This window comes from Benincasa hispida, chromosome 9 (genome assembly GCF_009727055.1).
Source record: "Benincasa hispida cultivar B227 chromosome 9, ASM972705v1, whole genome shotgun sequence".
Taxonomy (NCBI): Eukaryota; Viridiplantae; Streptophyta; class Magnoliopsida; order Cucurbitales; family Cucurbitaceae; genus Benincasa; species Benincasa hispida.
In genome coordinates, this window is record NC_052357.1 from 51,683,811 (window position 1) to 51,691,343 (window position 7,533).

Here is a 7,533-nt window from a genome sequence, read left to right on the forward strand (position 1 = left end):
TTTGTTATTAGCAGACTTCCACTTGTAGAATTCCAAAGATCGTCCTTTTGTTGGACTATATCTCAACCTTTTGCGTGGCCTATAGTTCGTCTCATAAAGAGGGAACATAAAACAACATTCCAGGGTTCATAAGTATTTTGAACCAAACTTCATCAAAAATATTTAGTCAATAGCAGACGTTCCACTTGTAGAAAATCCAAGTTCGCTCATTTTTCCGGGGTACTCTTTCTTCGAGTCTTTTTGTTGCTCTAGTGTTCCACCCATAATGAGTAACAAAATTGCTTTTCCCAGTATTCATAAGTACCTTTTGAAAAAAACTTCGTCTAAATTTTTAGTCATAGCAAGACTTTCCACCTGTAGAAATCCAAAGTTTCGTCCCATATTTTTGGCACATACTGTCTTGCATCATTTTTAGTCACATTAGAAGACTTACCACTTGTAGAAATTCAGGTTCGTCCGTGTGTATCGGACACTTTTCCTTTCGACACTCTCCTGTTCATCATTAAATGGTAAAACTCTTTCAAGGGTTCACAAGTTCCTTTTGAACCATTCGTCAAATTTTTAGTCATAGTAGACTTTCCTCTTGTATGAAATCCAAACGCTTCGTTCTTTTCGGATTTTTCTCAACTCTTCTCGTTGCTTAGTTACGTCCACAATGGTAATCAAACTACTTTCGCAAGGGTTATTACCTTTTTTGAAGCAAAATTCGTTCCAAGATTTATTTAAGGTCATATATGCAGACGTTCAAACATGTACATAATCCTCAAAGTTCGTTCCTTTCGGACTCCCTTCTCAATACCTTTGTAGCCTATAGTTCATCGCATAATGTGGTACAGAAACTATCTTTCAAAACGGGTTCACAAGTACTTTTGAAAACCTATTGTCCATAATTTTTAGTCATCGTAGAATTTCTACTTGTAAGAAATCAAAAGTTCGTTTCTTTTCGAACACTTTCTTTCGCCTTATTGTTGCCTAGTTACCGTTCACAATGGTTTATCTAGTGTGAACTACTGTTTTCGAGTGGGTTCATTAAGTACCCATTTTGAACCATAACACCTACTTTTCGACCAACAATTTTTTTTAGGCATTACAAGACCTTCCACTTGTCAGGACAATCCAAAGATTTTTGTAACCTTTTTCCGAGTACACCTTTCTCGACCCTTTGGTGCTATAGGTTGCAAGCCACAAATGAGATATGCAAGAAAATGCTTTCCCCAGCTGGATTCATAAGTACTATTGTGTAGTCCTATATTTTTGAACAATGATCTTTCTGTATCCCAAGTTATTTCAGTCAAATATGCATGAACTTCCTCCTTGTAAGAAATCCAAAGTTCGTAACATAAAATTCTGTTTCTTATGCTTCGCTGAGACTCCATTTCTGCGAGGCTTCTTATGCCTAAGTTTTCATCCACAATGGTATAGCCTTATATAAACTCAAACTTTCTCAGTTCATCTTAATGTAATAAATTTTGTGGAACGCGAAACCAGTCGAGTAAAATTTTTAGTCAAGAAAGACTTCCACTCGTAGAAATCAAAGTTCATCCTTTTTGGACCCTTTCCTGCGACCTTTTATCTCTATCGTGCCATTGAGATTTCGAGTAAATGGTACAAAACTACTTTCCAGGGTTCATAGTACCATGCGTTTGTTGAATCCATAAAACTTCGTCTCAATTTGTAGTCATAGTAGATCTTCCACTTGTAGAATCTAATAAGCTCTTCGTTGTAGTTACTTTTGTTCTAGACTCTTTCTCGCTACACTTTGGAGTTTGTGCCTAACGTTTACGTTCACAATGGTACATACTTTTCAAGAGTTCACTGTAAGTAACTTGTTTGCCAACTAGCAAAAGTTTTGGGTTCCGAAACTTTTAGTACATATGCAGATCTTCCACCTACGTAAAATCTCAAATTTCCCTCCTTTCAGATAGCACACACTATTCTCGAGCTTCTCGTTGCGTAAGTTCGTCGCAAGATAGTAAAAATAACTTATCTAGGGTTCATAAGTAACCTTTTGAACAACAACTTCATTAAATTGTTTAGTCATAGCAGACTTCACTTGTATAAATCCAAAGTTTTCGTTCTTTTCGGAACGTCTTTACTTCACGAATACTTTTGTTCTAAGTTGTCTACACAAATGGCTTACAAACTACTTTCTAATGGGTTCATAAGTACTTTTTGAAACTAAACCCGTCAAATTTTAGTCGTAGCAGACACTACCCACTATGTAGAATCAAAGTGTTTGTTCCTCTTTCCTAGACTCTTTCCTCTACCTTTTATGCCTAGTTCATCCGCAATATAGGTTACAAAACTTTCCAGAGTTCATAATTACCTTATTGAACTTCTCAAACTTCGTCCTAAACTTTTATAAGTAGCGATTAGCCAGAGACTTCCACCTTAGTGGAAGGCTTCCAAGTATCGTGACTTGTTTTCGGGTTTCGTTCATAATCTTTCTCGACCTTTCGTGCCTAAGTTTTTGGTCCACAATGGTATAGAAATCGTTACTTTTCTCACTGGGTTTCATAATATTGATATCATCGATATCAAACTTCGTCCAAGTTTTTAGTTCATAGCAAAGCTGTTCCACTTGGTAAGAAATTAAAAGTTTCATTCTTTTCGGACTCGTTCTCGGGTTGACCTTTTATAATGCACCTCAAGTATATATTACCACAATGGTAACATCAAAACCTACGTTTCACCTCTAGGTGTTCATTAAGCTAGCCTCTTTTGTGAAACGTCCAAATCTTGATACGTTCTTTACACCAAATATTTTTAATCGATAAAGCAGACCTTCTACTTGTTAGAATCTAAAGTTCGTAAACTTTTCGACCTCTTTCCCGACCTTTGTGGCCTAAGTTTGTCCAAAATTGTACAAAAGTACTTTTTCAGGGTTCATAAGTACAATTAATGAACGCAAACTTACGTTACAAAATTTTTAGTCATAGCAAGAACTTCACACTATGAAGCAAATTCCAAAGTTACGATTCCTTTCAGACTCTTCTTTTGTGTATGCCTTTATGTGTTCGTGAGTTTTGATCCACAAAGGTACAGATAAATTTATCTGTTCTTTAGAGGGTTTCAATAAAATGTACAGTTTGGGAACAAAACGTTCTCCAAAATTTTAGTCCATAGCAAGACGCTTCCACTTTGTATAAAATCTCACAATAGTTTTCGTATCTTTTCGGACTCTTTCTCGAAGCTTTACTGTGATTCCTAAGTCCGTCCAACTCATAATGGTACAAAACTATCTTATCTAGGGTTTCATACGAGTAACCATTTATGGAAGCTACTTAGATCAGAAAGCACATTTGTCGGTTACCAGACACTACATTACTTTACTGTGTACAGAATATCCGAAAGTTCGTTCATTTTCAGACTTCTTTCTCCGACTTTTTGTGTCTAGTAAAGTTCGTCGAGCCTTAATGGTACCAAATACTACGTTTCCTAGATTATCCATCAGTTTCTTTAGAATGCCAAATGCTCGTCATATTTTTGAGTCATAGGCAGACTTCCCCCTTTGTGGAAAATCTAATAAAAAAAGTTGGTTCTTCTTATTCGAACTCTGTTCTCAGACCTTTCTTTCGGCCTAAGTTCTGTCCAGCAAATGGTACAATAATACTACGTTGCGCGGTGTCGGGTATAAGTACGCGTTTTGAAACCAGAAACTTGTCTTTCGCGAACATGTTTAGTTGATGCATTAGGAGACGCACTTGGTAGAAATTCATCTGTCGTTCTCTTTTTGTGACTGGGACTTTTTCTGCGTACCCCTTTGTTGTGTGCCTAAAGTTTCGTCTAACCAATGGTAAGAGAAACTACTATTTTAGGGTTTCAATAAAGTACCTATTTGAACACCAAACTGTGCGTACCAAATTTTTAGTACGTATAGACAGACTATCACTTGCGCAGCATAATCCACAAGTTGTTCTATTTTTGTAACTTTTTTCACGCATTTTGTGTGCTACAGTTTCTTCAACGCAATTGGGTGACAAAACCCTCTTTTTCAGCGTCTATAGATGAAGTACCTTTTTGAACCAACTTCGTCCATATATTATTCTAGTCAGTCAACTTCAACTTTTTAGAATTACAAAGTTCGTTCCTTTTCAAACTCGATTTTTGTGAACTTTGTGCAGCCTAAGCTTCCTCCCACTTATTCAAGGGTCACCACTAAGTAACTTTCCAGGATTCATAACGGTACCTTTTGAACCAAACGCTTCGTTCCACAAATTCTTTTTTGTCCTATAAACTCCACCTTGTAGAAATCCAAGAGTTCGTCGCTGTTGTTCGTATCGGATCTGCTTTCTCCGACCAGTATTTGTTGCCGAAGTTCGGTTCCAACAATGGTACAAAACCTGTTTTCAAGAGCTTTCATAAAGTACCTTTTTATGAAACAAAACTTCAATCAAAAAATATTAGTCAATTTCATACTTAGTGTAACTTTTCCCCGGACTCTTTGTCTTCGACCTTTTGTACCTAAGTTTCAATCCACCATTGTACAAAACTATTTTCAAGGGTTGATAAGTACCTTTTGAACCACACTTCGTCCAAATTTTTAGTCATAGTAGACTTCCTCTTGTAGAAATCCAAAGTTCATTCTTTTCGGACTCTTTCTCTACCTTTCGTGCCTAAGTTCATCCACAATGGCACAAAACTACTTTCCAGGGTTTAAAGTACCTTTTGAACCAAACTTCGTCCAAATTTTTAGTCATAGCAAACTTCAACATGTACAAATCCAAAGTTCGTTCTTTCGGACTCTTTCTCGACCCTTTGTGCCAAAGTTCGTCCACAATGGTAAAACATCCAGGGTTCATAAGTACCTTTTGAACCAAACTTCGTCAAAATTTCTAGTCATAGCTGAATTCCACTTGTAGAAATTCAAAGTTCGTCCTTTACGGACACTTTCCCGACCTTTCATCCCTAAGTTCGTCCACAATGGTACAAAACTAATTCCAGGGTTTATAAGTATGATACATTCGAGTAATTAAATGTTTTACCATCACAAACCAAGAACTATGAGATCGCCCCTTTCATTCTGGGGTGACGCAATTTTGCAAAGAAATAGCCCACTTGTTTCTTGAGAAGTATTAACGAGCGAGAATCACCAAGGTATTTGTGCAGAACAAAACTTTATCTAAATTTTTAGTCATAGGAGACTTCCACTTGTAGAAATCCGAAGTTCGTTCTTTTCGGATACTTTCTCAAGCTTTTGTGCCTAAATTCGTCCACAATGGTACAAACTACTTTCCAGGGTTCATAAGTATCGTTTGAACCAAACTTCCGCCAAATTTTTAGTCATAGCAGACTTCCACTTGTAGAAATCCAAAGTTTGTCCTTTTCGGACTCTTTCTGGACCTTTTGTGCCTAAGTTCTTCCACAATGGTACAAAACTACTTTTCAGGGTTCATAAGTACCTTTTGAACCAAACTTCGTCAAAAAATTTAGTCATAGCACACTTCCACTTGTAGAAATCCAAAGTCATTCTTTTCGGGTTCATTCTTGACCTTTTGTGCCTAAGTTCTTCCACAATGGTAATAAACTACTTTCCAGGTTTCATACCTACCTTCTGGCCCAATCTTCGTCCAAATTTTTAGTCATATCAAACTTGAACTTGTAGAAATCCAAAGTTCGTCCTTTTCGGACTCAATCTCGACCTTTTGTGATTAAGTTCGTCCATAATAATAATAAAATACTTTCAAGGTTTCATAACTACCTTTTGGCCCAAACTTCGTCCAAATTTTTAGTCATAGCAGACTTGTACTTGTGGAAATCCAAAGTTCGTCCTTTTCGGACTCTTTCTCGACCTCTTGTGCCTAAGTTCGTGCACAATGGTACAAAACTACATTCCAGGGATCATATAAAATACATACCATAAGCCTTGTGATATAAACCAATCTTCGTCAAAATTTTTAGTCATAACAGACTTACACATGTAGAAATCCAAAGTTCGTCCTTTTCGGACTCTTTCTTGACCTTTTGTGCCTAAGTTCTTCCACAATGGTACAAAACTACATTCCAGGGTTCATAAGTACCTTTTTAACCAAACTTCGTCCTTTTAGTCATAGCAGACTTCCACTTGAAGAATTCCAAAGTTCGTTCTTTTCGGACTCTTTCTCGACCTTTTGTGCCTATGTTCGTCCACAATGGTACAAAACTACTTTCAAGAGTTCATAAGTACCTTTTGAACTTGTTCATCCAAACTTTTAGTCATAGCAGACTTCCACTTGTAAAAATCCAAAGATCGTCCTTTTCGGACTCTTTCTCGACATTTTGTGCCTAAGTTCGTCCACAATGTTACAAAACTACTTTCCATGGTTGATAAGTACCTTTTGAACCAACTTCGTCCAAATTTTTAGTCATTCCAGATTTCCACTTGTAGAAATCCAAAGTTCATACTTTTTGGACTATTTCACGACCTTTCGTACCTGAGTTCATCCACAATCCTACAAAACTACTTTCCAGGGTTTATAAGTACCTTTTGAACCAAACTTCGTCTAAATTTTTAGTCATAGCAGACTTCCACTTGTAGAAATCCAAAGTCCGTTCTTTTCGGACTCCTTCTCGACGTTTTATTCCTAAGTTCGTCCACAATGGTACAAAACTAATTTCTAGGATTCATAAATAACTTTTGAACCTAATTTCGTCAAAATTTTTAGTCATAGCAGACTTCCACTTTTAGAAATCCAAAGTGTTATTTTTTTCGCGTCATTCTCTGACCTGTCCTTTTGCCTCAGTTCGTCAGCAATGGTAATAGAGAGAGCTGTTCCAAGAGATAATACCTTATTGGACCGAACTTCTCCAAATTTTTAGTCATAAGACAGACTACCATTTGGTAGAAATCCAAAGTTCGTCCTTTTCGAACTCTTCTTCAACCTTTGTTTGCCTAAGTTCGCCCAAAGTGGATACAAAACTACTTTCCAGGGTTCAATAAAGTACCTTTTCCACCAAAACTTCGATCCAAAGTTTTAGTCATAGGCAAAAATTCCACTTGTAGCAATTAAAGTTTGTCCTTACGGAACCTCTTTTTCTCGACCTTTTGTGTCTAAGTTCGTGCCACAATCGGTACAAAACTACTTTCAAGGGTTCATAAGTACCTTTTGAACAAAACTTCATCAAAATTTTTAGTCATAGCAGACTTCCATTTGTAGAAATCCAAAGCTCATTCTTTTCGGACTCTTTCTCGAGCTTTTGTGCCTAAGTTTCTTCACAATGGTACAAAACTACTTTCCAGGGTTCGTAAGTACCTTTTGGACAAAAACTTAATACAAAATTTTAGTCATAGCAGACTTCCACTAGTAGAAATCAAAAGTTCGTTTTCTTCGGACTCATTCTCGACCTATTGTGCCTATGTTCGTCCACATTGGTAGAAAACAACTTTCCATGATTCGTAAGTACCTTTTGACCCAAACTTCTTCCAAATTTTTAGTCATAGCATACTTGCACGTGTAGAAATACAAAGTTCGTCATTTTAAGACTCTTTCTCGAACTTTGGTGCCTAAGTTTGTTCACAATGGTACAAAACTACTTTCCAGGGTTCATAAGTAC